Source organism: Corapipo altera, unplaced genomic scaffold (assembly GCF_003945725.1).
Source record: "Corapipo altera isolate COAL_440 unplaced genomic scaffold, ASM394572v1 54, whole genome shotgun sequence".
NCBI lineage: Eukaryota > Metazoa > Chordata > Aves > Passeriformes > Pipridae > Corapipo > Corapipo altera.
Genome location: NW_020884902.1, coordinates 4,527,223 through 4,544,058, shown reverse-complemented (window position 1 = coordinate 4,544,058; position 16,836 = coordinate 4,527,223). Strand labels below are relative to the sequence as shown.

General features: G+C 38.2%; 2 long non-coding RNA genes across 3 annotated transcripts; both read right to left on the bottom strand.

Annotated features, from left to right (window-relative positions):
• Window positions 1–719: 719 nt before the first annotated feature.
• Window positions 720–2,038, bottom strand: LOC113950599. Its single transcript, XR_003528792.1, has 2 exons — window positions 1,841–2,038; window positions 720–1,760 (listed from the first exon to the last, which is right to left on the bottom strand). It is a non-coding gene; the product is annotated as an uncharacterized LOC113950599 (long non-coding RNA).
• A 3,780-nt stretch (window positions 2,039–5,818) lies between these two features.
• On the bottom strand, window positions 5,819–14,018 carry LOC113950601. Of its 2 annotated transcripts, none has more exons than XR_003528795.1 (3): window positions 13,881–14,018; window positions 9,408–9,485; window positions 5,819–6,079 (listed from the first exon to the last, which is right to left on the bottom strand). It is a non-coding gene; the product is annotated as an uncharacterized LOC113950601 (long non-coding RNA). The 2 variants fall into 2 exon arrangements; XR_003528796.1 differs by lacking the exon at window positions 13,881–14,018 and adding an exon at window positions 9,745–9,800.
• Window positions 14,019–16,836: the final 2,818 nt, after the last annotated feature.

Sequence of the window (16,836 nt, the reverse complement as noted above, 5' to 3'; positions counted from 1 at the left end):
GTTCGGGTGTGACATTTGACTACAGTTGCTTTCACACTTTGATTTATTCTGCTACTCTCACCATTGCCCTGTTTCCCCTGTGCAAAGTCCTGCAGACACATTAGCATGGAGACTGTCACGCTGCTTGTCCACTTGTCGCAGATGAGCTCTCAGCTGCTCAGTCGGCACCCTGAGACTGACCCCAACCAGGGTGGTGGCACTACATGGCACCTTCTGCATGGAAAACATGGCACTGGGATCTTCACTGCTGTAGCAGTTACTGCAGCAGGCACCACAAACTGCTAATTGTTACTGGGAAGATATATCCTTATTAAGACACCAAATGTTGAGCCTTCTGCAAATGTTTTAAAGTTATGCAAAATAACCTTCACCACAGTATAATATTGCTGCTATTATTATACTTCAGAAATTAATCAGTTTTACATATTTCCCCTAACAAATGTTTAAAGGAAGACTGAGACCAGACTGCAGGAATTGGCATTTCCCAGTAGCCACCAGTTAAGTGTCTTTTTTAGGCAATATTCTGTCTGTAAAACAGCAGTTTTACTATAAGAATTTATAACCTCTTTCTGATCAAAGTATTACAAAATCCTGATGTCGTTGGGGACTTTTGTCAGACAACACATATCAAGCTTTATTTTAGTTTTATTTTTTAGTAGTTTAACTCACAAATCAAAGAGGCATTTTCCTAAAAGCAAAGAGAAACATCTCCCTATTTGCAATGAGCAGCACATGAAGAAGATAGGAAAGCTCATCAGCAACATTTGAAAAAACATATTTAGGGTCAGCATCACAGACATTGGATCATTGGCTGTCTTTGCTAAAGAAAGGTTTCCCCAAGAACCTGTGTAGAGAATTAGATTTCTAGAAAAGAGTACCAAAGAGATTAGGTAAGAAATGAGATGTTAGTGGATGGAGCAGGGCTTTAGGCACCTCCGTATTTCTTCCCCAGGGTCTTCTCAGATGTGAACTTCTCCATGGAGTCACATGTCTGATGCAACGGGAGAGGATTTCAGAATAATTGGCAGATTCTTCTCAGTCAGAGAATGATCTTCCTTACCAGCAGAGAACCCTGAGCACCCGGTGACTGCTAGTCCTGGACTGAGAGCCAGGCTCTCTTCCTGCCAGGGCATTTCGACATGGTCTGAATAGCAAAACAGACTCTGAACCAGACAAAGAAGCATTGCAAACCTATTTGGTAGTGGCTAAGGTATCTGGGAAAATGTGATTCAAATCCCTGTTCCAGAGTGGCAAGTGGCCACTTGCCACTTCTTTTTTGGATCAGAGACACTGGGGAATTCCAGGGACTGGTAGAAGCACAAATATGTCCTGCTAAAAGTTGTTCTTGAATGAGGGCTTGAAGATGTTGCAGCTTGTCCTTTCTAATCAGCCACTGGTCCACTCAAACCAGCTTATCTGCTGTCCAGGTTAGGGCAGGGACCAGCTGCTGTTCAGTGGCCATTAGGACAAATTTGTAGTAAGATCAAGTCCCCATTGTCCCAAAGCATCTCGGCCCCACAATGTGATTGGCAGGTCCAAAACAAAGGAACAAACCGTAGCTAAACGTTTTTCAGGGCCTGTGATCACAATAGGATGAAGGCTTTGTTTTGGTGCTGTAACTCATGCCACTCCCCTCAGTGCTAGGACACTGTCCTGTGTCTAGGACACAGAAAATGAGAGAGAATTAAAGTAGTGAGGAGCCAACTCCAGTCACTCAGGAGCTTCAGACTTGAGGGGGCACCTTGGTGCACTGAGGGCACCTAGAAGTTGAGTAGCTGATGGTCAGCTTTAAAGCCTGATCCAAAGAGACTATATGGGAAAAAAAAAAGGACAGAATTACCTGTGTAGATGTACTGTGAATCCTCAGCAGTGTCATGACATGAATGATCATCTCTTGCAGGAGGAGTCTTGCTGCTTCCCGGGGTGACTTAAAGGAAAAGGTTCATCAAGGAGGGGAAGCAACTAAGGTGAGTCTAGAGGAAGCTGACTTCATCACCTGGTAAAATCTGTTCAGTCAACTCCCACCAGCACGCCCATCAAGTTGTAAGATGAAAATGTATTATGTGTAGTAGTACTACAATATCAGCATGATATTTCAAATAGCTTCCAATTAGCATAAATGTAAGGTTATCACAGAAACCTGTTGCTGTAAATCTTCACAATTTAGCATTTTAATGTTCTTCCTATTGCCTCCTATGAACAATGTGACACAGAACAGGCCTACAGTTGGGAGAAGATATCTCACCTGCTGTGCATGCACACTGAAACTGAGCTTCCACTGTCATGTCTCTGTGGTACACAAGAAGGAAATAAACCACCAGGAAATAGTAACGCTGACTTTCAGAGGAAGAAATGCAGCATGAAGCCACGAAGTTTTGCTGGAATTGCATAAGCTGGATCTAGAGCTGTGTGAAGCTCACAACTTTAGTCTCCCTATGCTTCAGCAAATTCTGCCAAAGTAGGCTGGTTTGCTTTGCTTGATTTCTCACCAATGAATTTTAGATTTTTGTGTGCTGGAAAATCAGAGCTGGTGCTGAACCTAGGCAGATTTTGCCATGTCCTCTTTTCCCTTGCACATTATCAGCACACAGTCAATCTGCTGTCTCTGATAGTGGGAACAGTAGTACCATGTACGTTCAGAATCATCACATAAAATGTTTCAAAAGCAAACAAGGAAAAAGACCTAGTGCTGACTTAATATGACCTATTGCCACAGTCCTTCCAAGGTCACTTACCTGTGCCTAGAGAGAGAATACATGATTTTTTCCTGATGAAGGACCTATATGGCTGGTGGGATCTTGCAAACTGCAGATCCATGCCCACCAGCCACGAGCTTTGCTTTGTAAATACATTGCTCCAATCTACCAAACAGCAGGCCATGGTTATTTTTTTCAGTTTGGGTGGGATAGAATTGCCTGTACACAGAGCTGTGCCAGGGTAACAGAAGGTGCAATATTGTGTGCTTAGTTAAATTTTTGCATGGAAATTCATGTAATCATTTAAACCAGAGTTATGCTGGCTCACATTAGGCTGGATCAGGTGAAATTACCGTCAATGCCAACTCACTCCATTGCACTGCTTTAACAGAGTTCTTTCAGATTAACTCCTTGTGGCTTCTATGTTTAGAGAATCTTTTCTCAGAAACTCCTAGTCTGGCTCTCTAAGCCAAAAATATGACTGGAGACTGTCACAAGTGAGACACAGTGGCTGGTGTAACACAGTGTTCTGACATGACTGTTAATTAGGTAGGTTCACCACGTCTCCTGGAACAACACCATTCCATGTTCAGTGATTAGCACAGCTATAGCCTGAAGTGCAGACTTCTGCTTTCCCAACATAGACTTTTGATCCACCTATTCTTCATGTCCCACACTCACAGCCCTGTATGACCAAGAAGGTGCTTTTGGAAGAACATTCTGTCTCCCAGCAGTTGCCTATGCACAAGTACTGTGGTTACCAGCCTGTTACAGCAGTGCCAGTAACTAATGGCATTTCAAATCTTCATGGTACTTTTTGTCAAATGACTACATCATGCATTTGGCACATGCAAAAAGTACTGTTCAGTGAGAGATGTAACCACAGGAAAGAACATTTTTAAAAGAATGTTTATGTTTTGTAAAAATTAAAGAAAGTATATGACATTTTCCTGGATCTATAAAGAACAGGAAGTAGGATAAAGTATTGTGCCAATAACAATGTCAAAATCCTGTAGGAAAATGCACATGAAAGCTCAACTTTATCAAATAATTCATATTTCAAATTTTCTGGCTTAAGATGTATCATTTGTGCAAAAGTGAACAATTATTATTTCCCTCTTTTTCTGAAAATTAAAATCCAAAAGATGTTTACAGGTAAGTTTTCCTACATCTTTGCTATGGAACTGAATCCATTGATTATATTAAATGCAATATCCTGGCCACTCTCCCACAGTGTAGAAAGCAATTCAGATAATGCTTCCTTGAACATTTAGCAGCTGGCAATTTCTGGCTGCAGACTACCTGCCAAGAAGACACTGTGCATACAAACAAAATAGACAGCATTATACACCTACTTACATGTGCACACAGAACAGGTCATGTTTATCCCTACATTAATACCAGTATTCACAGTGAAGCATCTTCACTAGGAAATTGCTTTAGCAATAAATTTGCCTCTATTACTGACTTTGCAGAATATGTTTTTTGGAGGATGAGCAGTAGCTTCCAGTATCTCTGTCTATTGTGAGTACAGCAATAAAAAGAATTGATCAGATGAGTACTGAAAATACAGTTTAAATGTAGCACAAGTTTCTACCTTGACAGTTCCAGCAATATAGACAGGACAGATGCATTCTGTCTGTCTGATCATCCTTAGGATAGGGATCTCCTAGTGGCATTCTGGTGGGAGCAAGAAGTAATTACAATTGCACTTGTTCTACAATGGTAGTTTGCTTATTACTCCTTTTTACCCCACGCTGAGAACAGAGCTTGCAAGATCACAGCAAAGCAGTGCTGTAGCTCCACAGTAGGCATTAAAAGGCCATATAAGTATACAGGGAATTGTCATGTAGTGCAGTGAATACAAAACTGAAGCAGCTATAAGTTGAAAGGTGCCTAAGGAAGGAAAAAGAATTCAACATGGAGAAATGTAAAATTTAACCCTTGAGCTTAGCTAACTTTCTGAGATGATACCAAGTCTCTCCTTTGGTGGAATGCCCCACTGATGGAGAGATCTTCCTGACGTGGCTTTGTGGTGAAGGCAGTCCAGTCCAGAGTCACATCTTACCAAATTATTTCTTAGTGTTCAGCAATGTTCTCAATTTACAGTTCTCAGGACCCTGGATCAAGGCTAAACTGTGGTGGAAAATGTGCTCCAGAAGTGGTGGTGGAAGTCATTGCACCTGAGTATCTGACTACCCTGGTTACTGCTCCCAGACAGCCCAGGATAAGTGTATTTGATTGTCAAGTTTTACTCTGCCCTTGGAAAAAGCAGCTTGCATGTGTGTACAGTGCTGCAGTTCCTGGTCTGGCATGGGTGTGAGGGGTTCTCCCCTGCCTGATCCATCCTCTGGCACGGCTGGTTACCACAGGATCCAGCCAGCTCTGGGACTGTGTTTCTTTGACACAGAAATATTAACAAAGTCCTGGGTCTCCTTGGCACTTTCCCCACCACCTTGACATACACTAGGCTAGGGATGCTTAAAACTGCAACAAATTGCTGTCAATAATAATTAAAAAATGAGTTAATTAAATGCATGGTATGAATGAGAAATAAGATCAGGGATGACACTTAGACCAGGAGGCCTTTTTCAGCCTGTGGAAAAAAATAGAACACAGTTATTTTTCCCACAGCCTGGAGAAGGCCTCATGTCCTAAATGTCATCTCTAATCTTGTTTTCTATTTCTAGTGTATATTACACTGCTCTGCCAGTGCTGCTATAGTTAAAGTGGTGTCAGTGTTTCCAGTAGAAACCCCTATTTTCAGAGGTTTGTAACTCAACCATAAAAATTTTACTCTGGGCTGAAACTTAGAAAACAAGTTCTAGAAGTGAAACATATTTAATTTTTTTTTGTCCTACTATTAAAAAAACAAATCACATTTTAAAGACAAAATTTTGCAACCCATTAGGCTATAAGAGAAACACATAATGTGTAAAGTTTAAAATTGCTCTGAAAGTACTATTAACAGCTTTTTGAGGTAATTCTAAGCATTTTATTCTTAATTTCAAATACAGATATACTACCGTGGCATTTTTTTTTTTTAAATGAATAGCCATACAAATATGTCATATCATTGGAGTTTTAAAACTGTGAGTAAATATTTATAACACTGGGTCAATAATCTGCATTTTATAAAGGCTCCTAAGTACACATTTACATCATAAAATGTAGCAACACTGAATCACAGATAAAAAAGTCAATAATGTGCTTTTAGAAAACTTCATAAATTTAGTTACACAGGTCAATAGTCTGCAAGTTTGGGTTTTTTTCACATGAAAAGAGCCTCTATTTAGCTAAGAAAACCTTATTCACGCAGAAATCTCAGATCAGGTTCATCCACCTTCCTTTCTTCCTGTGCTGTTGTAATGAGAGTTGTGTATCTAGTTTGGGAAAGGCAGGAAAGATGAGATAGATGGTGGTTGAGGTTTGCAGAGCACACTAAAAGGCTGTGAAAGAGTTATTTAAAGTGAGACAAAGGGGTTCTGGCAAGGATTGTGGTATTATCATGGAATTATGACTACTGGAAAATAACAACTAGGAAATCCTGCCAGATGACTGAGGAGCTGACAAACATGGGAAAACCCCATGATTTGGAATATGAGAAACAATACTGAAGCAAATAATAAAATATATATTTTACAGAGAAGTACCACGAAAAGTACAGCTTTAATCATTAAATGCACTTTGCACTTATTTTCTGTGCTGAAAGACATCAACATTTCCATAGACAAAAGACTTTGATTTTGCAATTGGATTTTCACCAGTGAATCCTATTGGAAAGTTTTCTGGAGGGGAATATCTGACTCAGAATGTACATATGAAGAGCAAGAGATTGCAGTAATTTTCTTCACTGAGATCTAAATAAAACCCATGAATGGTAATCACATTGGGATATTGCAGAATTAGCTCAAGGGGCAATCCAGAAGTGCTAATAAAATCAGATCATAAATTTCTCTTCATACCAAACTAGATGAAGACATCTTTGGTCTAAGGCATGTTTGTAACTATCTGTATATTCTATTCACCCCTAACACATAGATAATTATACTACAATTTAATAACAAGGAAGACAACTATCAATACTCTTTTTCACAGTCTGGCTTGAATTTTGCTGTAAATTCTAGTATTAGCCTTGCTTCAGGTATTGTCCCTAATTTATTTATTACAGATGACAATTTTCTAATAATGTTTCACTTCAGTTCATACCTTTAGTTTTATAACTCCAATTTAAACATTACAAGGCATGATTTTATAATCCCTAGAATAAAGTCCATTAAAGTCACTAAATCACTTGAAACCTGGTCCAAATCCTGCTGAGGTAAAGGGCTTTCTTGCAGTTAATTAATTTGGAATGATGTTTTACTCCTCCTAAAACTCCAATAAAATTTCCATTAATGTTTATGGAAATTCCAAGCATATATTCCCTTTATTTAAATGCCTAAATCATCCTTCTTATCTTATAATTTAAGATATAGATTCCTCATATATAATTTGTGATAAGTTTTATTCAACATAAAGATTTCAGTGTCTTTGCACTGACAGGTAGAGTGTAAAGATTACTCTGATTGTCCACTTCCTTACTCCCTAAGGTGTCCCATTAACTTTAGTGAATCTCCATTAATTTTAGTGAAGCTCCTGGAATAAGGTACAACATGGACAGTGATATCAGAATCTGATCCTTGATTGTCATCTTAAAAAAAACCAAAAAGATGTTATTCTTCTAGCCATCTATTAAAGGAATACTTATTTAATGTCAGCTGCATTTCTGACTCTTACAGGAAATGTTACATCTATTTCATAACTGACATGACTTGTAAATGTATAAGTGGGTAGCTACTGAAAGGCCACAGAGGCTATTTTGGAAAATGTGACTGAAAGCATATTTTCTTTGAGAAAAGAGGAATGGAAGACTCTAATCCTAAAATAGTACAGAGTGGAAAAAAAATCTGGGGGATATCAATGTTTTAATATGCTAAAACGCAGGAAAGTATGCATGCTGTGGCCTAAATTCCCATCACCTTTCTCATGCAAGAAACATCACTGGGTTTAGAGGGACCAAATTTTTCAATCCTTTCATCTTTTTTTAATATCTTATTCATAGTTACAGTCTCAGTGCTATGCAGTATTCAGTTTAATTACTGCAGCTTTTAAGAGGAACCTCTCAGTCTTTCAACATTTAAGCATTTAGTTGTTTAAAATCATGATTGTTGCTTTGCCAAAAGAGAGGAGACAAATCTGGGCTCAGAAAGAAGATGGACTCCTCCAAACACACAGTAAACACTCAGCAAGTGAAAAGGCACATGACAGCACATTTTGTTAAGAAATTTACAGCAGGTGACCTGCCCCTTTCCATGATGGCAGCAACTGTATTATTCACTCCACGTAATGAATTGGGAGGTTACGCTAATCTGAAGAGGGAAGCTATCAATTGTATATGTCCAGACCATCTCTCCCATTGATTTTGTAATTAATGATGAATGTAGATTTTGGAAGGGAGAGATTGCTGAGGAGAGAACTTCACATGCAGAATAAAAATGTTACAGTAGCCTAATTAATTACGTATGGTTGACAAATGGGTGTGGGATGACACAACAAAGTACTGTGCTTTAGTAGCGGTCAAAGAGTCACAGAGAAGATGTCACATGATATCTATATTAATCTTTCCACAGGGTAAATGTGATCCATTGCATCAGCAGGACCATGAGCAAACTGTTTGGTATCTCAAAATCATGCATCTTTGCTGCTAACTTGAAACCTGTTTGCTTTGTTCACAGATAAAAACAGTGTAATAATCCACTAGATGCCAAGAAGATAATTTGTCATTTTGATCCTTGTAACAGGCTTCAAAGCCATGTAGAATATCATTTTAGGTAATAAACAGTGGACTTTGGACATAAACTTAACCAATCTTAAGTGTCAGGAGAAGAGGTTATGCCTCTGGAAATAGGTAATACATCCTCTCTTTGGATGCAGTCTGTGCAGAGGTTCATCTCTCAGTTCCCATTAAAGGCCTTCCAGCCTCTCACTGTAGCAACAGTTGCCACAGGGTGAAGTGACAATACATATAACCCACATAAATATTCAGCTTTAGCTACACAGTGACATTTGGGTGGACAATATAAACAGTAAGTTGTACCATTCCTTCCCAACCAAATCTAGAAGCCTGCTGCAAAAATGCAGCACTTGATTCCCCAAGTCTAACTCACAAGTATGACCACTCCCTACATACAGCTCTCACAACTTGACTGTAACTATTCCTAAAAATGACAAAGGTTAGTGTAACAAGGTCATGTCTAGGACCACATGTGTTCTCCTTACTTTTAGGTGGGCTGAAGTGCTTATGTTTCTCTGTGTTTATGTTTATTGATGTATAACATGTAAAAATTTCATTTTATTTCCCTCTTTTGACTTCCTTGGAAATACAAAGCAAAACAAGACTTTGGAGTCACTCAGAAACACACATGGGTGAGAAATCTGTCAGTTCTTAACTGAAAGACTGTAAGTGCTGAATTCCTACAAACAGCCCTTACTTTCCTATGATGGTTCCGCAAATTCAGTTTTGTGACAAAAGCTCAAAAGCAAAGACATTCTCATCTAGGCAAGACTGACTTACTGAAGGGACTTTTGCCTCAGTGCAAATTAAAATCAAACTCATCATACTGTGAAGAGGAGAAATCACTTGTTTCAGCATAAATCAAGTTAACTTACCTGATATCTATAGTATCCTAAAAAGATCCATTCTCATGTGATTCACAGATTCAGAGGACTTGCACTGCTAAGGTAAAACTGAAGAAGATGCATAATGATCCTCAATCACTGTACTGTTCACCTCTGCATATTACAAATACAGCAGAAAAGCACATATCTGGAGGTTTAGTGCTGTGAGGCTTTCGGGGGTAGTTTGAGGGGGTGGTGTGTGTTAGAGACTCCCATTCCAGCCAGCTGTACCATGTCTCTGCCAAACGTGGAAAGCAAAGCAATGACATGTACATCTACCACCATACAAACATGCTCGTCAGTGAGTTCCTGTGGGGAAACCACACACCCTGGAAACACTTTAAGTTAGGAGATCAGATCTGAGGGAACCCCATCAAACAGTGATCTTTCTCCAGTTGTAGTGCTTTGCTCTACACAAAGGTCATAGAAGGCAGCTCTGTGACTCCATCATGGTTTAGGTTTTGTGTGCCTTATGACAATGTCACATAGGCTCAGTTCAGCAAAATGTAACATTGCTTTATTCTACTTGTTATCTCCAGCTAGGCACCAGTAATTTTCTAATTATAGGCAGGTAGATTCCTGAAAAGGTATTTCTATCTACTAGGAGGATATACAAATAGTATCAGTGATTCTTATCAGTGAATCTAGTTGGAAATGTTATTCATTTCAGTATTTAAGAATAGGTTTTCCAATGTGTAAAAGTCAAAGAGAGCAATTTGTATTCACTCAAGGACTTGAATTAAGCTGCATGTTTGTGGGCTGAAGCTGAATGGGAACTGAAATGTTTTGTGGCTTCCACTGTCCTGATTCTGAAACACATGAATGGTTTCATTGGACACAGGTAGTTTGGGTAATGTGGGTGTTTTTAGTTTGAAATCTGCCTTTCTTAAAGTACTTTGTTAGAATACTGATATCCCTGTTTCCCAGCAGGGCAGGGAAAGAAATACAGAAAGAAAGCCTAAATGTCATACTAAAATTTAGAAGCCTGGAAGGCAGGAGACAGACCGTTACAGGATCAAACTCTAGAAAAATCTTTACCTGTTGCTCAAAAGTACAAACTACAGTGTACAGCAAAGAAATTTAAGATGGTTGTCCTTTATTTGCATGAATATTTGTCCTGTGAGGTAGTATAACAACAGCTACAGGATTTATTTTTGTAACGGAGACTAATATCCAAATTCAACTTTGGAAAGGAAGAAATCATAAAACAGACAAGATAAATACCACTATAAGGAAGAAGGAACTGTAATTATTTCACATGGAAATTTGGGCATGGGTGGAAGGAATTTGTAATTTTTTTTTTCAGTTTTATTCCTTGAGCCATTGCATAAAAAAACTCCTACAAGATTTTAGTGCCTGCCTCAGTCCTATCTCTATGGAGAAAGTTTGTAAACCTTTGTTTAAGTGTTTCATAAGAGCTCTGTGCTATTTTGGTTTCCTTAACAACATGTTTATTAAGTTACTCAAATCCATTCTTGACTTCTGAATTAAACACAGAAGTGAACTCTTCAGGAGTCCCAGCTTTCCCCTACAACTGATTTCAAGCTTGGGATGCGGTGTCTGAGGTTAATTCTCCAGTGGGTCCTGGCACTTAAGAAAAGGACCTGAGCACATTTCAGAGAAGGGGTAAAAGTCAGGGCCAAGGCAACTACTCCAGGTAATACTTTATGGTGGGCTAAGGAATCTTTGGGAAGGTGGTTGGAATATTCCCTGCACTTTTCTTTTATGATAACACTTTATTGGCATCAAGTACAGCCAACTGACACCACCATTAAAATAAAACAAACAAACAAATAAAAAACCCAACAAACCCCCAAAACAATAGATTGGGCCTTTTAAAAATGTTTTAGCCTCCCCTTGACACCTTGAATATAAGTGTCAAGTATCGTCCAGACATTTTATTTTGTTGGTGTTTTGATACACTCTTTACTTTTCAAGACTGGGCGCTTTTCCAAAAGCTACATTCCACTTGTGGCTTGGATAATTTTCTGAATCACTGGGACCCATTTTATTCATAGAGTCAGAGCTGATGATTATAGTCATCTCTTCTGATCTTAAAAGCTAGGCAAGCAATCCTATGCTAGCCAAGAAATCATAATGTTTCAAGTGGTAGAATTCTTTTTAATGAAATATCTCAGTAATCTGTAATTTTCCTAACGCATCAATGACAATCAGAACCGAATGGAAGTTCCCTCTGTCTTTTTTTAAAGCACATCCCCTCTAATAATGTATTTTGTATCATGGCAGATAGGTCTTCCCTTAGGACAGGCAGTTTCCAACTGGAATGCCATAAGTCAAATCACTTTGATTTATTTTGTATAATTTAATTATTTTTGGTTGTTTTTTTCTTTCAGCTAGGTAAGTTTTTGAGACATTTTCATTTCTGTGTTCAAGATGTAAAGAATCACACTTAGAAATTACAATCAATTCATTCTATCTGGTGATTGTGGGTTTTTATGATTCCAGTGTCAATTTTTTTTCAGAACATTTCTCAACTCACCACATGGAAACGAGCACCTCTTACCATAAACCTTTCCATGTCTCTATCCATAGCCCTTAACATTTGTAACATACCTAAAATTTCTGAAGTTGAGCTTTTAAACCACTAAAAATGCAGAAATTAACAAACATTAATTAACAAGAACTATACAAATTCTGTATACCTGGTCACACCCATATCTAAAGTTATTTAACAATGAAATGGAACATAATAGCTATATTTTTCATGTTATTTCACATCAAACAATTAACATTCTGGATTCTAAAATATCAATTAAAAAACCCACAAATCCTTATTTTTCATACCCTTAAAACATATAATGAAAAAAAATCTGCATATGCAGGAAAATAAGATATGAAGAGATTTAATTCTGCTCAGTTTAACTCAGTCTGAATAATTTTGAAGCTAAAGGGATTAATTAAAAAGCAATTCCTCCATGACACACATACAAAATGCATTTTCTCTTTCTTCAGGTGAAGTGAAGCAGTTTTCCTTGACTATAATATTGATGGTACTAAAAAAGTAAAAGATACAGAATAAAAAGAAGTTTTCTTCCACACACACACAAAAAAAGGACAACCATGTATATGTATTTGTGTATGTATATAAGTGCCACATATAAGAAAAGAGATTGTACAGAGAAACCATGAAAAAGTATAAATCCATCTGCTCTACAACAGCTCAAATACAGCTGATGAAATTCCTGCATTTCTTTTCTAGGGAAAAATTGCAATGTTTTGAAATTTCCTTTCGTCCTAAATCATAATTTGACCTCAAATTTCATAATACCCTTCAGCATAGAAAATATAAGAAAATCTATATTAGGTAATACTGAAATTAGTTTTGAAATTAACACATCATAATTAATATCAGAAAATAAATTTTGAATCTACTGATGTGAAAACCTCTAGATCTTTTTTTTGTATATGTCAAATCAGTACATTATAGTGAAACCTTTCCAGGATGATATAAAATTATTTAATGTACATGGATGTAGTCATCACATTTGTGCATATAATTGGAAGTCCTTCTGCTAGAAAATTTAAAAATTGGTTTGCTTGATGTTTACCAATCCCACATTAGATCTCATAAAATAATCCTCTTTTACTGGGACAATGATATTGTGAGATATTATGAGTCCAAAACATTATGAGTGTAGGAGAACCCAAGCTTTGGCAGCATAGTCTTATCCTCCACCATCCAGATCATCAGAAACTTGGGAGCACAAGAAGGTATCTGTTCTTGTATTTCCTCTCTGGAGCAACCAGGAAGGACTCAGTCACTCATAGGGCAAGAGAGCTTTTGTGTACAAGCAGCTGAACTAGTGAAAATGAGTTTTAATTTGCTGCCAATGCTCAGCTGCACAGCCACGTCTGTGCTGCTTCCTCTGAACCACAATAGCAACGCTGCTTCCATCACTGCCAGCACAGCCCCTGCACCAGTAGTACAGTTTACACGCTGTCCTTTCTTCAGATTTGTACTTTAAAAAGTCAATTTTCATTCTGCTATAGCAGAATATTGCTATAAATTAGGAAGTCACTGGTGAGCAATCAGAGCTGATCTTCCTACAGCTTTGTGTAACCTAATTTGTAACTTCATTTTTGCAGATGCTAGACTTCTATTCTTCTTCTGTCTATCTAGGAGCTACAAGAAATAAATTCACAATGAAGGAAATACTATCACAATTTCTGATAGCTTTTCCTCATGGTCAATACAAACGATTTTTTGATTTGTTCTGGGATATGTAAGACTCTGGGTCTCACAGATCTGTCAACCATTACAGTTGCTTTCTGCAGCTTTGCCCAACACAGCAGAGATTTCTCATTTTTTAGAGCATAGTTTAAAATTGTGCTTTTTCTGGCAAGGCAGGTTTAGTCAGTTAAGAACCAGGTGATCATCTGGTGGCTAATCAACAGATACATATCACTGCATAAAAGAATGGGAAAGAAAGAAAAGTGTCTCACCTCCACAGCCATTAGTACACAGCCCAAATCTCTCCCGACACCAGTGAGGCACATGATGAGTGTTAGAATACTGAGAGCCACAGCTGATCACACCAAATGTCCACCGAGCCCAGGATTTGTCTCCAGCAGGGTTTCTAAGAGCAGGGAAAAGCAGAAAGAAGACATGTATGCATGGCAGTCCCCACAGGTCATCTCACAGAACAACTATTTTTAACTGCACCTATTTTCTGAGTGGTTGCAGTTTCTGCAATTTAATAATTGTTACTAAATTTCTCATCCATAGAGTTGTGCAGCCTCCCCTTGAACTCATGTAAACTTAGACCAGCCCCCATGCCCTTTGGAAAAAGCTACACATCTAGTGTCTTCTGCACAAAGAACTTCATTCAATGGTCCTGAGCTTTTTCATTGGGAGAGACAGCAAAAATCCAACTTTGCCCATTCTGCTCATCAATTTATAAGTCTATCAATTGCCTTTTAAACTGAGCAGTCTGAGTGTATGCAGACTGCTCCTGCTGTGGAAGTAGTTCCACCCTTTTTGGACTCCTGTGAACATCTCCCAGTTGTACTATATTCTATTTGAGATGAAAGTACACTCTTCAACACGTGGGTGAGCACTGATTCACAGAGTTGCTCTCTAGTTTTTTTTCTCATTTAACATTTGGTTAACGTTTTGGCTGCCTCTCAGCACTGAGACAATGTTTTCATGGAACAAACTATTATAATCCCAGGATTGTGATCCTGAGTCATAATGGTCAGCTCAGAGTCTGTAATTTTTTATGTGAATTTAGGATTCGTTTTTCCCACACACATCAGTTTAGATCTACGCATATTAAATTTTATTTGCCTACACAGTCTCCTGAGGTACTTCTGTGCTTCCTCATGGGTGATCTTCACGTTTACTACCCTGAATAACCAACTTCCTATTATCCTCAAACTTTCTCACCTCTGTTCATCTACTTGTCCCAGGAGTTTATGGTACGTTTACCAGGACAGACCTCAGCACAGATTCTGCAGAACCCCAGCAATGAGATCCATTGTGTATTTTCTTGGTTTCCCTTAAAGGTCTTTGGCACTGGACTTTATCAAAAGTCTTTCAGAAATACAAGTATAGCAACTATCTCACCCTTATTCACTTCCTTGTCAACCTCTTCAAAGACCTCCGACGGATTTGTAAAGCACAGGTTACATTCCATCAAAGTCAACCATGGTATGAATAGTTTTCATTTCCTTTTCATTTTAGTCAACACAATCAGATAACAGTCAGTGGATCACAGTCTAAATGTAAGTGGAAGCATCTCTGCTTATTTAACAGATTGTGCTCATTTCAGCTGAGACAAGACTGGGTTGCTGAAGTACCAGCTGCTTATGGGCTTCTGCTGAATCTGATTTGCTCACTGGAGATCTGTAGGCATAGCCATGGGGACCCTGAGAGCTACAGCTGACTGTGTGAGAGGGACTGCCATCTAGGGTGCTGTAAAAGGCCTAAGGAGAGTTGGAAGCTCATTAGCAGCCCCCAGTTCCCCAAGTTTCCCTGGGAATCTCAATCCAATGAAGTTATAGATAGGAGATACTAAATGAGGATCACACTGACATGGAGAACTAGGGAAGTGCTGAATTTCCTATATCCATCATGTCCTTGTTTCAGGGAGATGTCACATCCTGCTGCTCAGGACAAGCACACCAGCAAGGGCAAAATGACAGAACAACTCATATTTCTGTTATTCCAGGAATATTTGCCTCTGTCCTCTCTGTAAGTTCTGTAAACATCCAGCTATGACAGGGAAAAAGAACACATGATCTACAGTCTTCATAGCTGCAAGAGCTTTCAGTCACAGTTGGGCATTTCTGTATATCCCTTTTTCTATTGAAAAGTAAATGTCAAAGAAAAAAATTATCCTTTTCTATCCCTTCCCCACCCTTCTCCCTCCCCCCATGCTATGAACTATATGTTCATTTATAATAACATGGAAGAAAATGGATGCAAAATTTTAAATAAAAGTGAAACAGGAGGACAGATCTTGCAGAACGGGAGCTTAGCAAACAGGAATGTGATCTCTGCAATTCACTGTTCTGAGAACATTAACAATAAATTAAAAAAATACTTCCAGGAATAAGCCAGAGGTTGTGCTGGTATCAATCATGTTTCTGTGGAGCATAGGTACAATGCAAAGAGCACTGCAGAGAGCAGTAAACAGATGGGCTTCCACTCCACCACATGTTTTACTGAGTATTTGTGCACTCATATTATCAAAAAGGAGGAGAAAAAAAAGATCTTTTGCTCTTATTTTTTACCAATGTAATACCTTTTATGGAACATGGGTTTGTTTCTCTTTGTCCTTCTGTTTTATAGAGGGACATGAATTATGGATTCTGAAAAGGAATAAATAAAAAGAAGTATAAAAGCAAATGTGGCTAAGGACTCCAATTTTCTAAAATTTAATTATTAGCAGTAAATAGCTGCCTTTTAAGAGTAGCCCTAATTGGCTATTACCAACAGTAGCTAACAATTTCAAGGCAATTAATATTTTAAAATAATGAGATGGCTAATATATTACATTATAGCATACAGTAAGCAGAAGTCTTGCTAATTATATATATTATTCTCCCTACTTTGCTTAATGAAGGTGTCTGGCTTGTAGATTAATTCATTCTTGCTTTATTTTTTATTTTTTTAATCAGTGTAACTAATCCTCCCACACACTGTTGTAGCATTAAAGCAGAAAGATGTGAATGAAGCAGTGAAAGAAGCACAAAAAAAAAGAATATTAAAATGAAGATTTAGTTCCAAGTTTCAGAAGCAGTTGCCCTAAGTAAAGAATTAAGATGTGGGAAATTAGACAGAAAATGCAGAAGCCTGAGTCAACATTTATTTAACACCTTCTGCCTAATGCTGAAAATGTAAATCTTCACAGAGGTAATCACACCCAGATCATTCTGATCCTCAGAACATAGCAAT